At 45.5% G+C, this 18,702-nt stretch overlaps 1 pseudogene; it reads left to right on the top strand.

Annotated features, from left to right (window-relative positions):
• Positions 1-437: 437 nt before the first annotated feature.
• LOC107372711 (NACHT, LRR and PYD domains-containing protein 12-like) overlaps positions 438-18,702 on the top strand; it is a 43,068-nt pseudogene continuing 24,803 nt past the window's right edge.

Genomic DNA, 18,702 nt, shown 5'->3' with positions numbered 1-18,702 from the left:
AAATGGCCCGCGGAGCAGACTTTGGACTCCCTGAACTTTGAGATGTTGGCACAATTCTTATCTCTGATGGCTGGCTGTAACTGGTTTATGGTTGAGTCTTTGAGTTGTTTATCAGTTCTCATCAGAAGAAGAAGAAACCCAAACCGGTTGAGACTGGATCTAATGTGGACAGAAGAGAAGAAACAAACTAAAGTGTGTGAGTCAGGTGAGTTGTTCTTATTCTCCTGTCAGAGAGAACTTTCCTCTCTGGATCGTTGCTTTGATTCACCTTCAGATCAAATTGCTGCGTCACGTCTCACCGTCTCACTTCCTGTTGGTTCTCGCTAGAAAACACACTGGCTGTTGTTTTCTTTAGTAGAGAATCCCAGTCTGTCTAACTGGTTCATCTCTGGCTCTGACTGACTGAAGAGGAAGATGGACGTTTATGCAGAAGAAGAGGAGAACAGAGCAGAACCTTCAGGACCCAGCTGTCCTCCTGTGAAGAGCAGCTCCTCCCAGCCCAGACCTCCAGACCTCAGTGGAGCAGAACCTCCAGGACCCAGCTGTCTGTCCATGAAGAGTGATTAGTCCATGCGTCATCCTCCAGACCTCAGTGGACCTGGACCTTCAGACCCAAAGTAAGAAACGTGCTGATGAAGCTGACTGACCTTCTTTAAGTTTCTCCTCTCTGATGTCCATCATCTAGAGAAGCTTTCATCTGACCTCAGTTACAAACATGAAACCTTCTGATTCTCTGCAGCAGTTTGTGTGTTCAGAGCTTCTGAGATGGTTTCATCAGATCTTCTCACTGACTGATGTGATCTGAGTTACAACATGTTTGTGTTTCAGAGGTCTGAACCACAGGAGAGCAGAACCTCCAGGACCCAGCTGTCTGTCTATGAAGAGTGACTGGTCCATGCGTCATCCTCCAGACCTCAGTGGACCTGGACCTTCAGACCCAAAGTAAGAAAACAGTTTCTAACTGGTTCTTCTGACTCCTCAGACAGAAAAACAGGATTTCTGGTAGAACTGATGAACTAGTGGAGCTCTGACCAAGTAGAGCAGGTGAACATGCAGCTGTTATCAGAGCATCAGAGCTTTTATTGTTTAGTCTGAAGATGTTTCTCCAGAATCACAGCAGGATGAATGTTTCATGTGAAAAGTCCCACATCTGGAGCTCTATGCAGGCTGTTTGCTGCCAACAAGAAGCTTCCAGAACATCAGGAAGAATCCAGCTGGAAACAGAAGTGGACCTGAGCTGAACCACTTCTGCAGCTGCTGCAGGTTTTAGAGACAGAAATGTAAGATGAGATTTGGTGTGAAGGTGATCTGGACCTAAACTCAGCTGGAGGACAGAAAGCTGTCCATCATTCTGAAGTCCTTTAGGAATGGGATGTGTCCACAGAGAGGACAACAGCTGTCTCAGCAGGTGGACGGGTTTAAACTCTCTTCATTCTGTAGTCAGAGATGTTAGAATGGATCTGATCACCACTCGCTGTTGTTCCACTGGTTCACCAGTCATGTTGAAGACATGTCTCCACAGAAGGAGGAGTTCTGTTGGTGAGGAGGACCAGCTGTCCTCCTGTCCCCAGAGTGGAGACAGATCCAGAACCAGAAGTGCACAGCAGACAGCCAATCAGAGCTGCTCAGGACCAGGTGAGACGTTTCAGATCTTCATGAAGATGATTGAGATGAAACTATCAATAAATGTTGTTTGGTTCTGCTGCAGCATTCAGATCTGCTCTGTGTCACATGTCTCAGCAGATGTTGGTCTGCAGGAGGTTCTAGAAGAACATCGGCTCAGTCTGAGGAGCAGATGTGAACGTGTGACTGAAGGAAGTGATGAACCAGGAAGTAGAACCCTCCTGAACAGGATCTACACTGAGCTCTACATCAAAGAGGGACAGAGTGAAGAGGTTAATACCCATTAAGAGGTGAGACAGCTGGAGACCACTTCCAGGACCAAGAGGCTCCATGATGCTCCAATCAGGTGCCAGGACATCTTTAAAACCTCACCTGATGAAGACAAAGACCAACATAAAGATAAAGTTAAAGCCATCAGAGTGGTTCTGACCAATGGCGTCGCTGGAGCTGGAAAAACCTTCTCAGTGCTGAAGTTCACTCTGGACTGGGCCGGGGGCTCGGAGAACCAGGATGTCCATGTGGTGCTTCTGCTTTCCTTCAGGGAGCTGAACTTGATCAGAGATGAGCAGCACAGTCTTCTCACGCTGCTCCGTGTTTTCTATCCAACATTCCAGAAGCTCCCAACAGAGAAGCTGGCTGTCTGGAAACTTCTCTTCATCTTTGATGGTCTGGATGAAAGCAGATTTTCACTGGACTTCAGCAGCAGTCAGCTGCTTTCTGAGGTCACACAGAGGTCATCAGTCCAGGTGCTGCTGACAAGCCTCATCAAGGGGAACCTGCTTCCCTCGGATCTGGTCTGGATCACCTCCAGACCTGCAGCAGCCAATCAGATCCCTCCTTCATGTGTCCACAGGGTCACAGAAGTACAAGGCTTCACCGACTCGCAGAAGGAGGACTACTTCAGGAGGAGGTTCAGTGATGAAGAGCTGTCCAGCAGAATCATCTCCCACATCAAGACCTCCAGGAGCCTCCACATCATGTGTGGAATCCCAGTCATCTGCTGGATCACTGCTACAGTTCTGGAGAACATGTTGTCTACAGAGCAGAGAGGAGAGCTGCCCAAGACCATGACTGACATGTACTCACACTTCCTGTTGGTTCAGACCAAGAGGAAGAAAAACAAGTACCATGAAGGACCTGAGACCAGTCCTCAGGAGCTGATGGAGGCTGACAGGGAGCTTCTTCTGAAGCTGGGGAGGCTGGCGTTGGAACATCTGGAAAAAGGAGACATCATGTTCTACCAAGAAGACCTGGAGCAGGCTGGTCTGGATGTCTCAGAGGCCTCGGTGTTCTCAGGAGTTTGTACAGAGATCTTCAGAAGAGAGTGTGTGATCTTCCAGAAACCAGTCTACTGCTTTGTTCATCTGAGCGTTCAGGAGTTTCTGGCTGCAGTCTACATGTTCCACTGCTTCAGCAGCAGGAACGTGGAGGTGATGAGGAACTTCCTGGGAGGAGACTGCAGAGGCTTATCTCTGGAGAACTTCCTGGAGAGAGTGATGAAGAAATCCCTCAGCAGTGAAAATGGCCACCTGGACCTGTTTGTCCGCTTCCTTCATGGCCTCTCTGTGGAGTCCAACCAGAGATAGGAGGTCTGCTGGGTCAGACAGATCAGTTCAGGAACCATCCAGAGGACCATCATCAACCTGAAGGAGATGAACAGTAATGGAGTCTCTCCAGACAGAACCATCAACATCTTCCACTGTCTGATGGAGATGAAGGACCTCTCAGTTTATCAGCAGGTCCAAAACCTCTTGAAGTCAGAGAACAGATCAGAGGAACTCTCAGAGATCCAGTGTTCAGCTCTGGCCTACATGCTGCTGATGTCAGAGGAGGTTCTGGAGGAGTTGGACCTGCAGAAGTACAAGACATCACCACGGGGACGACTGAGACTGATTCCAGCTGTGAGGAACTGCAGAAAGTTCAGGTGAGTCCAGATGTCCAGATGATGATCATCAGTAGTTATTAGAGCTGCTGAGTTTAAACAGAAAATAAGTTTAGTGAATGAAAAAGACAGAAAAGTGAGTCAGAAGCTTGAGAGTCTGATTCTGGACGGATCATCTCTCTGCTGCCTCTTTCTGCATCAAAGCTTGTTGAGTTGGAACCTGGTTTGTTTGGTTCCTTTTTCAAGAACAAACAACAAACACATCCCTGCTTTCTGATGGAGTGTGTCCACACACACACCTCACTGTTCCACACTAGAGCTCTGAGTCCCAGTCCTGCTGGAGCTCTGATGGAGTAAAGCTGGACACCAGCAGCATGTTCCTGCGTGTGCACTTGAAGAGGTGGAGCTGACGGGAACAGGAAGCTAAGAGATCATCTCTGTTCACTGAGCTGAACTCAGTCTAAAGGCTCTGAGCTCCGATGGAAACTAGAAAAGAGTCCAAGTGTTTTTCTACAGCAGACGTGTTGATTGTGACTCTGGATCAAATCCTGCTGACAGACTGTGGACATGATGGATGTTCCCTCCTTCATCTGCAGATTAAAGGCGTGAAAGAGACTGAACAGATTCACTGGCTCATGTCAGACAGTCAGATGGAGCAGATGAAGCACAGATGTGAAGAGCAGATGTTCATCAGATGATGACATCATTGTTTAGTCATCATCGGCTTTCAGGCTGTTTATCTCTGATTTTATTACAACTGACTTTAACTTTTCTCTCATCACAGAGCTGCTGGTCCTGGTTATAGACTCTCGGAGAGTCTCTATGAAGCTGTGTCCTCAGCTCTGAAGTCCAACCCGTCCCATCTGACAGAACTGGACCTGAGTCAGAAGTTCCTGTCTGATTATGGAGTGAAGGTTCTGAGTTCTGGACTGGAGAGTCCAAACTGTAGACTGGAGGTTCTGAGGTCAGTTCTCTGCAGCTGTTGGAGGTTTTTTGTGTTTGACCTTTAACCCCTTAACCCACATCTGATCCAAATGCAACCAAAACAGCACATGTACCTGAGGGATCGTCCACAACCAAAGAAATGATTATTATGGGAATCATCTGTGCACAGCCCTCTCAGGCCTTGAATCAGGTAGAAAGGAAGATCCTGTCTGTAAATCCCAGAAAGCTTCTTTCACCACACTAATAAAGAAAGCATTAATCCCACGTGTCCATTAGAAGCTTTTCTCACTGGTAACAGACTCAGATTAGCTGGACTACAGGAGGCCATTGGGGGCGCTGACACCAAGCCTGCACCTTTAGGGTGGCTCAAGAGACACACTGAAAGCATGGATCATGTATGAGCTCACCATGTTCAGGTCAACACACACCTGCTACTTTAATTACAGAGAAATTACTTTAGATCAGCTGGGATTAAAAGCAGGATGTGGCACGAGATCGTGTTCAGAGGATTAGTTTAATTTGGTTTAAAGCAGCCATGACAGGCCTGTTGTTGCTGAGTAATAAAATATTCATTTAGTTTATTTAAATGTTCTGTAGCACTTTACTTTAAAAGGTCCCTTTATTCATGCTGTTAGTGCATTATTAAGCATGAATAAACTATTAAATACAGTATTAACAACTGCTTCATATGAACGTTAATATGAAGTCATGTGTTACTAAGCAGATAGCAGCACTGACACTCATCCCAGACATGCAGGTGTGTGTGTGTGTGTGTGTGGGTGTGTGTGTGTGTAACTGCGATCACTACTGAGTGGTTTAAGTACGTTTTTTGAAACCTAAATTTTTACTCAAGTAAAAGTAAAAAGTATCGTAAACAAAATGTACTCAAAGTAAAAGTTACTTAGTTACATTTTTGTCAGCGTAAGGATGGCTACATCTAAGTAGTGCTAAATCACAACGCCAGTTCACAATTCGCTCGTGTGCGCGCGCACACACACACACACACACACACACACACACACACACACACACACACTCAAACCCGCAAGGCTTGAAGGAGGGATTTCTATTCAATCAGTGAGAACAGGACATGCACATTGATTGGACGAGGTTTTTCTAGGATGGTTAGTTTCAATTGTGATTAAAATTATTCTTTATTTTGAGAAAAAAATAATTTTTTTGATGCCATCAGTATGTGAGGTATCTCATTGTTCTCATGACAAAACTCTAACATGAGACTGTGCTCTAACCGTCACATAACAAGCCTAATGCAGTCAAACATTTCAGATGGACCGTATGACAGCTGCTAACGTTGGCCCTGCCCTGCTTTACCTCTACATTACAGTTCCTTTATCCATGCCCATCCTAGAGCTTCTCTCTGACCTTCATGCTTATTTAGAGCAGCTGATTTTTAAAGTTAGCAGAGTTCATCCTTGGTAGTGGGTTCACTCACTCATTTAACCCTTCACCACTGAAATCAGTTTGTTCATTCCAATCCTCCTAAATAATCCTCCAATCATCCAACTGGAATCCTGAAGGGTCCCGTAACGTCCATCCTCTCAGAACAGGCCTTGGGAGCCCAGGTGTTACTAGAACTAACGGTGTCTCCTCACCAGCGTGAGCCTCCAAACTGTGAAGGTTGGTCTCCAAACATGAACTTTAAATTCATGCATTTATCTCCTCTTGTAGCACTTTAACATGTTTTAAAAGGCATGTATTATGATGAGTTACACCTCCCAGACCAAAGATAAGATAAAACATTATCATAGACACTATTAAGATGTCATTATTTATGAAATATGTTATTTTCCTGAGCCAATACTTCAGCCAAGATATAAGATGCATGGATTTGATGAAACCACGCTGTCTCATGCAGTCCTATATGTGTAACACACACACACGCACGCACGCTCGCACATGCACACGCAAGCGCGCGCGCACACACACACTGCAGCATGTTCGAATCATTTGAATGACTAATTTAACTACACTGGACTGCTTTTGTAATAATTTAATCTCTTATTCTGGACTAAAATAAATAAACAAGCTAAATCATCACATATCTGTGGCATCAAGAAGCATCTTCTGAGTTCAAACACAGGGATGGAGCACAATGTTTACACCTGAACAGTATCAGGATGTTTTAACTCACAGAGGCCTGCAGGTCTTCTGTTTTATGAGCAAAGCGCTGATAATCGCTTGTTATGAGCGCTAAACGTTATTTTGCCGCAACCGTGCGGAGCGGTAGAGAAACACAATTCAAACACGGAACCGAGTCCGGCTACCGAACCGAGCAGAATTCTGATGATGTCACACCGGTGCGAGAAGGTGCGGGATCCGACACACAGGAGAGGAGGGAGAGAGGAGGTAAACAGCGAGTTGATCGACTGAACTGATGTCTTTGAGCAACAGTGTACCCCCCCCCCCCCAACGGTTTAGACGTGGCGCTCATGCAGGTGTCTCTTTCCGTTCCGACGCTGCTTCACGTAATATTTTTAATTTATTAAGCCTATAATTTATTTTTACTCAGTAACGGATATGATTTAAAATGTAGCGAATTACAATTCTTTTAAAAAAAACTTGCTCAAGTAAAAGTACAGCTTTTAAAAACGACTTAAAAAGTATAAATATACAAAAAAGCTACTCAGTTACAGTAACATGAGTAAATGTAATTCGTTACTTTCCACCTCTGGTGAGGGGAATGTTAAATTGCAAGAGGGTAAACGTCACAATTTGGTTAAATGTCCATTTTACGGGCTCCTCCTTGAACTGTCACCTTATCGTGGTGGAGGAGTTTGAGTGCCCTAATGATCCTAGGAGCTATGTTGTCTGGGGCACTTAGTGCCCCTGGTAGGGCCTCCCATGACAAATTGGTCTTAGGTGAAGGGTGAGACAAAGAACGGTTCGAAGGATCTTTCATGGCGGTTAAAACGAAGAGTCGGAGTACCCGGCCCGGAGGGTTACCGGGGTCCCACCCTGGAGCCAGGCCTGGGGTTGGGGCCCATGAGCGAGCGCCTGGTGGCCGGGCTTTCGCCCATGGGGCCCGGCCGGGCCCAGCCCGAACCGGATACATGGGCTCGTCCAACTGTGGACCCACCACCCGCAGGAGGAACATGAAGGGTCCGGTGCAATGTGAATCGGGTGGCAGACCAAGGCGGGAGCCTTGGCGGTCCAATCCCCGGACAAGAAAACTAGTTTTTGGGACATGGAACGTCACCTCGCTGGCGGGGAAGGAGCCAGAGCTTGTGGCAGAGGTTGAGCGGTACCGGCTAGATATAGTCGGACTCACCTCGACACATTGCATTGGCTCTGGAACCCGAGACCTGGAGAGGGGTTGGACACTCTACTTTGCTGGAGTTGCTCCGGGTGAGAGGCGGAGGGCTGGGGTTGGCTTTTTGTTAGCCCCGAGACTCTCTGCCTGTGTGTTGGGGTTTACCCCGGGGGACAAGAGGGTAGCTTCCTTGCGCCTTCGGGTCGGGGAACGGGTCCTGACTGTTGTTTGTGCTTATGGGCCAAATATCAGTTCAGAGTACCCACCCTTTTTGGAGTCCCTGGGACGAGTGCTAGATAGTGCTCCATCAGGGGACTCCATTGTCCTGCTGGGGGACTTCAATGCTCACGTGGGCAATGACAGCTTGACCTGGAGGGGTGTGATTGGGAGGAACGGCCCACCTAATCTGAACTCGAGCGGTGTTTTGTTATTGGACTTCTGTGCAAGCCGCAGTTTGGCCATAACGAACACCATGTTCGAACATAAGGATGCCCACCGGTACACTTGGTACCAGGGCAGCCTAGGTCACAGGTCGATGATAGATTTTGTAGTCGTATCATCTGACCTGCAGCCGTATGTTTTGGACACCCGAGTGAAGAGAGGGGCGGAGCTGTCAACTGATCACCACCTGGTGGTGAGTTGGATCAGATGGCAAGGGAACATGCCGCGTAGACCTGGCAGACCCAAACGCATAGTGAGGGTCTGCTGGGAACGCCTGGCAGAAGAACCTGTCAAGACGGTCTTCAACTCCCACCTCCGGCAGAGCTTTGACCACGTCCCGAGAGCAGTGGGGGACATTGAGTCCGAGTGGGCCTTGTTCCACTCTGCGATTGTCGAGGCGGCTGTTGCTAGCTGTGGTCGTAAGGTGGCCGGTGCCAGTCGTGGTGGCAACCCCCGTACCCGCTGGTGGACACCAGAGGTTCGGGGAGCCGTCAGGCTGAAGAAGGAGGCCTACAGGGCGTGGCTGGTCTGTGGGTCTCCGGAGGCAGCAGACAGGTACCGGATAGCCAAGCGGGGTGCAGCAGTGGCAGTTGCCGAGGCAAAATCTCGGGCGTGGGAGGAGTTTGGTGAGGCCATGGAGAAAGACTATCGATCGGCTCCAAAGAGGTTCTGGCAAACTGTCCGGCGCCTCAGGAGAGGAAGGCAGCAACTCGCTCACACTGTTTACAGTGGGGATGGGGAGCTGCTGACGTCAACTGAGGCTATAGTCGGACGGTGGAAGGAATACTTTGAGGAGCTCCTCAATCCCACCAATGCACATTCCGAGGAGGAACCAGAGCTGGGAGGCCTGGGGATTGACTGTCCGATCTTGGGGGCAGAAGTTGCTGAGGTAGTCAAACAACTACACAGCGGCGGAGCCCCGGGGGCGGATGAGGTTCGTCCTGGGTATCTCAAGTCTATGGATGTTGTAGGGCTGTCATGGTTGACACGTCTTTACAACATTGCGTGGTCATCGGGGGCAGTTCCTAGGGAGTGGCAGACCGGGGTGGTGGTCCCCATCTTTAAGAAGGGTGACCTGAGGGTGTGTTCCAACTATAGGGGGATCACACTCCTCAGCCTCCCTGGAAAGGTCTACGCCAAGGTACTGGAGAGGAGGGTCCGATCGATAGTTGAATCTCAGATAGAGGAGGAGCAATGTGGTTTTCGTCCTGGCCGTGGAACTGTGGACCAGCTCTATACCCTTGCAAGGGTGATGGAGGGGGCATGGGAGTTTGCCCAACCAATCCACATGTGCTTTGTGGATTTGGAGAAGGCTTATGACCGTGTCCCCAGGGGCACCCTGTGGGGGACGCTCCAGGAGTATGGGGTGGGTGGCTTTCTGTTAAGGGCCATTCAGTCCCTTTACCAGAGGAGCGTGAGTTTGGTCCGCATAGCCGGTAGTAAGTCGGACCTGTTCCCAGTGAGGGTTGGACTCCGCCAGGGCTGCCCTTTGTCACCGGTTCTGTTCATCACTTTTATGGACAGAATTTCTAGACGCAGCCGTGGTGTGGAGTGTGTCGAGTTTGGTGGCAGGAGAATCTCGTCTCTGCTTTTTGCGGATGATGTGGTCCTCCTAGCTTCATCCAGCTCTGACCTTCAGCTCTTGCTGGGTAGGTTCGCGGCCGAATGTGAAGCGGCTGGGATGAGGATCAGCACCTCCAAATCTGAGACCATGGTTCTCGACCGGAAAAGGGTGGCTTGCCACCTCCGAGTCGGGGGAGAGGTCCTACCTCAAGTGGAGGAGTTTAAGTATCTCGGGGTCTTGTTCACGAGTGAGGGTAGGAGGGATCGGGAGATCGACAGGCGGATTGGTTCGGCGTCTGCAGTCATGCGGACGCTGAGCCGATCTGTCGTGGGGAAGAGGGAGCTGAGCCAGAAAGCCAGGCTCTCGATTTACCGGTCGATCTACATCCCAATCCTCACCTATGGTCATGAGCTTTGGGTAATGACCGAAAGAACGAGATCGCGGATACAAGCGGCCGAAATGAGTTTCCTCCGTAGGGTGGCCGGGCTCAGCCTTAGAGATAGGGTGAGGAGCTCGGACATTCGGGAGGGACTCGGAGTAGAACCGCTGCTCCTCCGGATCGAAAGGAGCCAGTTGAGGTGGTTTGGGCATCTGGTCAGGATGCCTCCTGGACGCCTCCCCGGGGAGGTGTTTCGGGCATGTCCTGCCGGCAGAAGGCCCCCGGGTCGACCCAGGACACGTTGGAGAGGTTACATCTCCAATCTGGTCCGGGAACGCCTTGGGGTCCTGCCGGAGGAGCTGGTGGACAAGGCCGGGGAGAGGACGGCCTGGAGCTCCCTAATTGGGATGCTGCCCCCGCGACCCGGACCCGGATAAGCGGAGGAAGACGAAGACGAAGACGACGAAGTCCATTTTACGGCGGGTGTCAGTGCCAACGCTCTGGCACAGCGCGTTGCATCCCGACGTGCAGGAGCTTGCCACCTGCTGACAGCAGGCTGCTGTCTTTTCCGTGGACTGCATCTTGCCGGTCATTATCACGTGACAGCAACTAGTCGATGACAGGCATAAAAAGTCACTATAGAGCGGTGAAGTCGACTAGTGACTAGTTCATACAACCCCTGCTAGGGGTTGCAGGACTTAATTTTTTTTGAAGTCGACAGTCAAGTAATGAAAATCGAGTCGACTTCGACTAGTCGTTGATAACGTCATACACCTGAAGCTGGGGGCGGGGGCGGGGGGGTGGGGGGTCGGTAGGTTCGCTGGAGTTTTTGACAATTAAAATTGCGCCCACATTTTCTAAGTTAACACATCTCTTTTAACAACGGTAGTTTCTGCATCCTACTTCAGCCCTCTCCCCCCTCCCCCTGCGCAGCAGCAGCAAACTGATGCGCCTGCAGCCTCTCAGAGTTCCTGCTGCTCTAAACATTAAAATAATTATTTCATTTTCTGTTCCTCACTTCTGATTACCTTCAATGGTGTCTGTTTGTTGCAACCACCAGGTACAAAAGCAAACTTGTTTTTATTTGACTATTTTTCTGTCCAGTCTGTTTATTATCTTCCTGCATCTCCTCTCAATCCTAAAGAGAATCTGCTCCCTGGGTTCATACATATTCACCTTATGAGTTACCTTTGAACTGCAGTTCTAAAAGATCTACCGACCGCAAAAACAGCGGAGTGCTCGCTGCTTGGCGGCCGACTACAACGGGACCGTTTTTGCTGCGGAGTTCGTGCCGGAGCGGAGATAGTGGAATTTTGGGGGTGCGTCACCGGAGAACAAAACAGATGAAGAGCCTCGCTCCGCAGCAGCGAAAGGCACAAATAACAGACAGAAAACATGAAAGGAAATGAGCCAACATGAACGACCACGTGTTTAATTTGTTTTTGAGGTGGTGACACCTGATTTGGCGGTGCTCAGGACGCAGATGTCTGGAGCGCAACAACGATCAGACCTTTGCATGCGGAAACTGGTTAAGATTAGGATGGGGGTGAGGGGAAGGTAAAATTGCAAGAGGGAAAAAGTCACAGTTTGGTTAAATGTCCATTTTACCGCCGGTGTCAGTACCGACGCTCTGGCACAGCGCGTCGCTTCTGCCTCCCGGCGCAGGGGCTCATCACCTGCTGGAGGACTGCATCTTGTCAGTCATTATCACGTGACAGCGACTAGTCGATGACAGGCATAAAAAGTCACTACAGAGCCGTGAAGTCGACTAGTCGATCTAGTTCATACAACCCCTAACCCCTGCTACTGCTCCCCAGAGTGTTCTGCAGCATAATCAGCACGTTCTCTTTGAACTTGATATCAAATTTTCGCCTCCTCTTTGTCTCCGCACGGTTAAAGTTACCCTCGTGGTCTATCACTGGCAAATCAAAAGTGAGATGGATGACACAACCGCCCCCCGTACTTGCTTGTTACCACATTCCACCCGGCCACAATAAAAAACTGGCCATTATTCACCTCCGCCAACTCCGACACCTGCCAAAATATGATACCCGGCAGTAAATTAAATGCAGGCTAATATTAGAGGATTTATGGTATTTTAAACTAAACCGAAAACCCACAACACTCTAAATGTAATAAAAGGGAGGTCTACACTACAAAAAAGATGAACTCTAAACCAAAGCGTACAGTTGTGGTCAGAAGTTTACATACACTTGTAAAAAATATAATATAATGGCTTATTTCTAAAACTCTGATTTTTCTCTGATAGAGTGATTGGAACAGATACTTCTTTGTCACAAAAAACATTCATGAAGTTCGGTTCTTTAATGTCTTTATTATGGGTTAACATAACGGGACAATCAGTAGAGCCGTTATATTATAATTTTTACAAGAGTATGTAAACTTCTGACCACAACTGTAACAGCTTATCCAAACGCAAGAAGCTGTTAGGGAATATGCTAACAGTAGCTTTACCAACATTAAGTTCAAGTTACCATGTTTAAATAAACCAAAAACACCCAGCAAACAGACCAGCACGGAGGAGAGACTGCTACCACCAAAACAGCTCTCCTAATGTCTGAAAGAAGCTCCTTTATGAAGGGAGAAATGCTCCAGGTGATTTTCTACATCTGCGATAGAGACGGAGCAGCGCATCTGACCCTGGAAGTTGTTGTCCGTTGCCGGGAGACGAAGGCGGGCAAAACAGGAAAATAATCTAGTAGTGGACGGACATTGTTCCGGGTCTTCGGTATTTGTCAGAGATGTTAGTGAAGGTGGAGAAGAGGCAGATTCCTCCTCTACAAACTCCTGGGGATGCAACAAGTGGGCGTGGTGCGTTGACTACCGGATCTGACGTTGACGAATTTTTAGAATCGAGCCGTCGACGTCATTGACGCTTCGCTACAGCCCTATAAATCACTTTGTTTATCAGGTTTAAAACATCTGGGAAACGTTAGCTGTAGTCTCAGATTTTATGAACAACTCTGTGTCCATTTTGCAGCGTTTGAATGAAAGTCACAGCCATAGTTGGTTAAAAAGCCAAAACAAGCAGTGAGAATACTTACCAGGCTGAACAACTTGTACCAAATCAACACGTCTCATTAGGAAAACGAGTTGGTGTTGTTCTTTCTTTACCGATCTTTATTGAACAATCACACAAAGTCTTCCCGCTGTTGTTTTGAAAGGGAACATCCGGGCTGTTATTTGTCTCCGGTCACCTGTGTTGCATCCAGGTAAAAGCCATGAACTGGGGCTGCGCGAGGCCAAGAGACAAAAGCAGGCAGCTGCAGCCACAGACCTCATCATGTAGACCCGGAAACCGCAGATTCACGCCTGCTGCAGATTCATGCTTGTTTTTCAGACAGCGCCCTCTGAAGGACGAGTGTTTAAATGCAACTGTTGTTTCTGAACATGCCTATTCACGTCAAACTTTAGATATTAGAAGGTAAAAATTTACAGTCAACATTTTATTACAGCAAATAAAAAATGTCAATTCTGGTGAAGCTTATTACATCCAACTATTAAAAGTCTTGTTCTATCCAACCAAAAATAAGTTTTTGGCGTTCCTTAGCAACACATAATGATACTTTTGTAAAGCAAACCACCCTATAACCCAGTGGTGGTTGAAAAACCAAAGATATCTAAATGGTGTTGACTGAATAGTGTCTGAATAATTCCCAGTTGTTGTATCTGCTGTATTTTACATCTGCTTCCATTAAAACAATGAAATACTGTTAAAATGTTGTGATGCCATTAAATGTACCCAAACTTACATTTAAATGACATGTTTTAGAGGTATTTTACTGTTGATTTTACGGTAATGTGCTATGGGAATCACAGCAAAGGCTGACCGTGCAGAGAGGTTAGCTCTTAGTGTGCAGGGAGAATGTTATTACACATTTATGTGCAGTGAGAATGTTATTACACATTTATGTGCAGTGAGCATGTTATTACACATTTATGTGCAGTGAGAATGTCATTACACATTTATGTGCAGTGAGAATGCCATTACACATTTATGTGCAGTGAGAACGTTATTACACTTATGTGCAGTGAGAATGTTATTACACTTATGTGCAGTGAGAATGTCATTACACATTTATGTGCAGTGAGAATGTTATTACACATTTATGTGCAGTGAGCATGTTATTACACGTTTATGTGCAGTGAGAACATTTATGTGCAGTGAGAATGTCATTACACATTTATGTGCAGTGAGAATGCCATTACACATTTATGTGCAGTGAGAACGTTATTACACTTATGTGCAGTGAGAATGTTATTACACTTATGTGCAGTGAGAATGTCATTACACATTTATGTGCAGTGAGAATGCCATTACACATTTATGTGCAGTGAGAATGTCATTACACATTTATGTGCAGTGAGAATGTTATTACACATTTATGTGCAGTGAGCATGCTATTACACATTTATGTGCAGTGAGAATGTTATTACACTTATGTGCAGTGAGAATGTCATTACACATTTATGTGCAGTGAGAATGCCATTACACATTTATGTGCAGTGAGAACGTTATTACACTTATGTGCAGTGAGAATGTTATTACACTTATGTGCAGTGAGAATGTCATTACACATTTATGTGCAGTGAGAATGTTATTACACTTATGTGCAGTGAGAATGTCATTACACATTTATGTGCAGTGAGAATGCCATTACACATTTATGTGCAGTGAGCATGTTATTACACATTTATGTGCAGTGAGAACATGTATGTGCAGTGAGAATGCCATTACACATTTATGTGCAGTGAGAACGTTATTACACTTATGTGCAGTGAGAATGTTATTACACTTATGTGCAGTGAGAATCTCATTACACATTTATGTGCAGTGAGAATGTTATTACACATTTATGTGCAGTGAGCATGTTATTACACGTTTATGTGCAGTGAGAACATTTATGTGCAGTGAGAATGTCATTACACATTTATGTGCAGTGAGAATGCCATTACACATTTATGTGCAGTGAGAACGTTATTACACTTATGTGCAGTGAGAATGTTATTACACTTATGTGCAGTGAGAATGTCATTACACATTTATGTGCAGTGAGAATGTTATTACACTTATGTGCAGTGAGAATGTCATTACACATTTATGTGCAGTGAGAATGTTATTACACATTTATGTGCAGTGAGCATGCTATTACACATTTATGTGCAGTGAGAACATGTATGTGCAGTGAGAATGCCATTACACATTTATGTGCAGTGAGAACGTTATTACACTTATGTGCAGTGAGAATGTTATTACACTTATGTGCAGTGAGAATGTCATTACACATTTATGTGCAGTGAGAATGCCATTACACATTTATGTGCAGTGAGAACGTTATTACACTTATGTGCAGTGAGAATGTTATTACACTTATGTGCAGTGAGAATGTCATTACACATTTATGTGCAGTGAGAATGTTATTACACTTATGTGCAGTGAGAATGTCATTACACATTTATGTGCAGTGAGAATGTTATTACACATTTATGTGCAGTGAGCATGTTATTACACATTTATGTGCAGTGAGAACATGTATGTGCAGTGAGAATGCCATTACACATTTATGTGCAGTGAGAACGTTATTACACTTATGTGTAGTGAGAGTGTTATTACACTTATGTGCAGTGAGAATGTCATTACACTTATGTGCAGTGAAAACGTTATTACACTTATGTGCAGTGAGAATGTTATTGCACTTATGTGCAGTGAGAATGTCATTACACATTTATGTGCAGTGAGAATGTCATTACACATTTATGTGCAGTGAGAATGCCATTACACATTTATGTGCAGTGAGAATGCCATTACACATTTATATGCAGTGAGAACGTTATTACACTTATGTGTAGTGAGAATGTTATTACACTTATGTGCAGTGAGAATGTCATTATACATTTATGTGCAGTGAGAATGTTATTACACTTATGTGCAGTGAGAATGTTATTACACTTATGTGCAGTGAGAATGTTATTACACCTATGTGCAGTGAGAATTTTATTACAAATTTATGTGCAGTGACAATGTTATTACACATTTATGTGCAGTTAGAATGTTATTTCACATTTATGTGAAGTGAATGTTAAAACATGAATTCAACAGTTATTATGATGTGTGAATACACTGATAGATGAATTATTCAAATGAACAAATATGATTATATAAACTTATGAAGTTTTAAAGTCATTTATGAGCCATGGAAGATGAACTTTAATTCAAAGAGGATAGATAAGAAGTCCTGTGTCTTCTTGCAGCCTTGATGATGTTCTGGCATACGCAGGATAAGTTAAGATTATCTGCTCAAGTTCATAGACTTCATGTCGGCACCACGGTGTCAGATTGCCTGCATGGAGCAGTTTTGGGCCTTAAGTTAAAAGTTAACTTTGGTCTTTTTGATGAAATACTTGGCCCTTTGGTACGCTACCACAGTAATACTTCAATAATGACTAGGCAGTACTTCACTTTAACTTGATTTATGTAGAAAAAGTGACAAACAGAAGATGATAAAGACTGGAAGTGAGCAAGTATAGGAGGAGTAATAATGAAATCAAGTGAACACTTGGGATGGACTAAAAACAAAAGGATAAACTAGGGAGCAATAAAGAAAAAAAACAGAAAGATGGCCGACTACTGGAATAAATCCATATAAAGACAAGGGAACACAGAACAAAACACTGGAAGAGAAGATGGAAATGGGGAGGACAACTAAAGGATTAACTCTAAGGACACTAAATCATCTATTTACATTTAAAAGTTAAACAACTTTTACTGAATATAATATTAAACATCTGTTCATGTTTTTATTTCTGACATGATAAAATAATTGTTTATTTCAATGATTTTGTTCATGTTTCTGTTTTAACCTGCATCCTGTTGGCTTCAGCTCTCTGCTTTTATTCTTTATTCAGGTTGTGGAGCTGCAGGTTGTCAGAGATCAGCTGTTCTTCTCTGGGCTCAGCTCTGAAGTCCAACCCGTCCCATCTGACAGAACTGGACCTGAGTGATAACCACCTGTCTGATTCTGTAGTAAAGGATCTCTGTGGTTTCCTGGAGAGTCCAGACTGTAGACTGGAGGTTCTGAGGTCAGTTCTCTGCAGCTGTTGGAGGTTTTTCTGTGTTTAACCCTTTGTAGGGCCAACATCCATATTTAGACACTTCCTCTCATATCATAAATGATGTCGGTGTGCTTTTTCACGAACTCTTAGAATTACGAGATTTCACCCAAACAATCATCAGAGATCAAGCTAGACACGGTTTGCGCCATGGCGCCATTCCACCAGTCAGGGCGGAGCTACAACGGGTCAACTGTTGGTGTGTCTGCAGAGCCAGAAAACTGCTCGTCTCCGTTTACGGTCAGATCTGTAAAGCTAACAACGCTAGATTTATGAAAGTCTCACATCACCAGGTTCACTGGTTGTGCTCAATAAGGACACATGTGTTGTAAATGTTAAACTCAATAAAGTTGGTGAAATCTTAGCATGAACATCAAATCTGCCACATTTGTACACGCGCCCTGAACAGGTTAAAGAAATTATGAATATTTTAGGCAAAATCTGTTGTTTTTAGACATAATGTTAATATTCATGGTAACAGTAATAACAATTATGATATAAAATGTATTTAGCAGTTTTAAGCTAAGCTTTCTCTGGAAAATGGAGGACAGTTATAGACCAACCAATCTCACCATCAGTGATGATGAACAGGAGGAAGATGATGAGGCAGATCCTCACATATAAAATATTCTAAATTATTCTAATAATCTATTTTAGATCAGAAATAATATCTATTGTTCAATAACGTATCAAAAATATTCCACATTAATATCATTTTATAAAAATATTCTATATTGTTTAATAATTGTGACATCATCTGTATTATCTGTATATCTGTCATGATCTGAGGTAATGATTTAACCCAAGACATGCAGAATCAACACACTGGAGCAGGATGTGAAAAAATAAAGATTTATTTGGTAACTAGAACTTAGGGTGCACTGGAAATCCAGTGAATGGGGAAACGGGAGCAGCGTCTGAGGGAAGGGAAACAGAGGTGAGTCCTTGATTGATACTGTAGTATGGTAGAGGATGAGTTTGGTAGGAGGACTTACAGACGTAGCGTGGTCGAGGACCTCCAGGGAGGGGTGAGCTGGAAGAGTGAATGAGTATTCCGGGATGATGGGATGATGAAGGGAGAGATTTAAGGGGCACCAGGTGGCAAGCCTTTGAAAACCGGTCGACTATGGTAAGAATGGAGGTGAAACCGTGGGAGATGGGAAGACCACAGACGAAGTCCAGGGCGATGTGCGACCAAGGCCGTGAGGGAGTAGGCAGAGGCTGGAGTAGACCGGCTGGGAGGCGATGGTCCCCCTTGTGTTGGGAACAGGTGTGACAACCAGAAACATAGTCCTTGGTATCTTTAAAAATGGACGGCCACCAAAATGTACGTTTAATAAGGGCCACAGTGCGTGCCACCCCCGGATGTAAAGAGAACCGACCAGCATGAGCCCAGTGAATGACCTTGCCTCTGACAGATTGGGGAACAAACAGTTTACCCGGGGGGCCGTTGTCTGGACCAGGGT

The sequence above is a fragment of the Nothobranchius furzeri genome, chromosome 12 (assembly GCF_043380555.1).
Source record: "Nothobranchius furzeri strain GRZ-AD chromosome 12, NfurGRZ-RIMD1, whole genome shotgun sequence".
Classification (NCBI taxonomy): domain Eukaryota; kingdom Metazoa; phylum Chordata; class Actinopteri; order Cyprinodontiformes; family Nothobranchiidae; genus Nothobranchius; species Nothobranchius furzeri.
This window is presented reverse-complemented; position numbering and strand designations above follow the sequence as displayed.